The sequence below is a fragment of the Oratosquilla oratoria genome, chromosome 25 (genome assembly GCF_046742065.1).
Source record: "Oratosquilla oratoria isolate Oo_2021 chromosome 25, ASM4674206v1, whole genome shotgun sequence".
Classification (NCBI taxonomy): domain Eukaryota; kingdom Metazoa; phylum Arthropoda; class Malacostraca; order Stomatopoda; family Squillidae; genus Oratosquilla; species Oratosquilla oratoria.
Window position 1 is genome coordinate 30568336 of NC_134801.1, and position 2107 is coordinate 30570442.

The window sequence follows — 2107 nt, forward strand, 5'->3', positions numbered from 1 at the left end:
TTTGCCCTCTGCAATTTTTGTCACCTTTAGGTCTTTCTTGGCCAAGAACATGATTCCCCCTCCCTGTTTCTTGTCCCTGTTTTTTATCCAGTAGTTGTATAAACCTTGTCCGATAACAGTGGATGGTATTTCACCTCTTAGTTTAGTCTCTACAATTCCCATTATGTCTGGTTTTGCTTCTAACAGATAATCATTGAGTTCGTTCAGTCCCGAAATTAGTCCGTCAATGTTGGTATAGGCCACTTTTAATTTTCTTCCTTCTCCCTGGTTTCTTCTTCCCTTGTTTTGTTCGTTTTGAAGCGCCATTGTCTTAATCTCAAGTCTATTACTCTCCACTGGAATTCTTTGCATTCTGTCTCCGATCTTTTCAAGTTTTTTTTCCTTTGCTTCTTCTCTTAGCGCCCTTTCTTTTTCTAATTCCTCAGTACTCATTTCTCTTTTTATCCATATCTTATTGTATTTTTCACTCTTTGCCAAGTTACCTACTTTTTCAAATATGTCTTCTACTACCACTTGTGACCTTAGTTTTATCTTTAGAGGTCGATTCCTATCCTTAGTATAGCGACCAATTCTGTAAGTCTCTTCTAAGTCTGTGCCTGAATCACTATCTCCCCCCTGAATTTCATTAAGGATTTCTACTGCTGTCTCTTTTTCTTCTTTTTCTCTCATGTACCTCGCCAATCCTTGTTTTTCATTAAGCCCATAAACCACAATACATTTCTTCCTATCTACTGTGTCCCTGACCCAATTTGCTTTTTCGTTAATCACTTGAATGATTGTGTCTTTTGCATTATCTTGCATTTGCTGCTTGACTATTTCTTTGAAAGCAATTTCTTTATTTTCAATATTTTCTTTCCACTTCTTAATTTCCTGGATACTGTCCCCACCTAAGTTTTCTTCGATCTTTTGTGTCAATTCTTGTAATTTGTTGTTCACTTCCTGCTTTAGATTTTCGCTATTATTATCATTAGTTTTCTTCTTTTCATTATCATTCTTCAGTTCATTTATGTCTCTTTTTCATTTCTTTAATTTCGTTTGTAAGATCCAAGTTAGATTTTTTCAGGTAAGAAATTTCATGTTTAGTCTTAGATAAACAATCAATTAAACCAATGACCTCTTTTCTTAAGTCCATGATTTCATTTTCCCACCGAGTCCTATTTTTGCTCATCTCTCTCTCTATCTCTAATAATCTACTTAAGTTCTTTCTTTCGTACTTACCAAACCCTAAGAAATCATTGTCATAACACGTGTTTTGTCGATTGTTTACATCGCGGTTCAGTGGATTGCCGCCAGATGGCTCTGATTCGCAACTGGCTTTCGAGTCGTTTTCATTCATTTTTGCTAATTTCGAGTTAACACAATTAACTAGCACTGCATAGATACCATTTCGGGCACTCACGTTCACTCCCCACCCCTACAGTACAAACCAGGTTTTCCTTTTTCGTCGTAAATCCTCTTCTTCTTGGTCGCGCGACGACGAGCGGTGTTGCTTCGATGAGCGTGTGTGTGTATGTGTGTGTGTGTGTGTGTGTGTGTGTGTGTGTGTGTGTGTGTGTGTGTGTGTGTGTGTGTGTGTGTGTGTGTGTGTGTGTGTGTGTGTGTGTGTGTGTGTGTGTGTGTGTGTGTGTGTGTGTGTGTGTGTGTGTGTGTGTGTGTGTGTGTGTGTGTGTGTGTGTGTGTGTGTGTATGTGTGTGTGTCGAGAGAGAGAGAGTGAGAGAAAGATAGAGAGTACTGCACGTAACTTACTAAGTATGGGGATTGAGTTTAAACCCTACTGACTGGAAACTTCTCTTTGCAAGAGAAAAATGGTAAGTGCATGTCACCTGGTTTAGATAATTGGAAAAGGCAATCCAATCGAACTCCATTCCTAAGTCTGCCGAACCAGCTTGTACACTGTTTTGCCTCCGTGGATGAAGAGGAGGAAGAAGGGGCGGCAAGGTAGAGAAAATGAAGGAAAGGTGAAAAGGTAAATAAAGATAAGGATAATAACATAGAAAAGGAAAGAGAGAGAGAGAGAGAGAGAGAGGGGGGGGAGAGAGAGATACATATACACACACATACATTGACAGAGAGAGAGAGAGAGAGAGAGAGAGAGAGAGAGAGAAT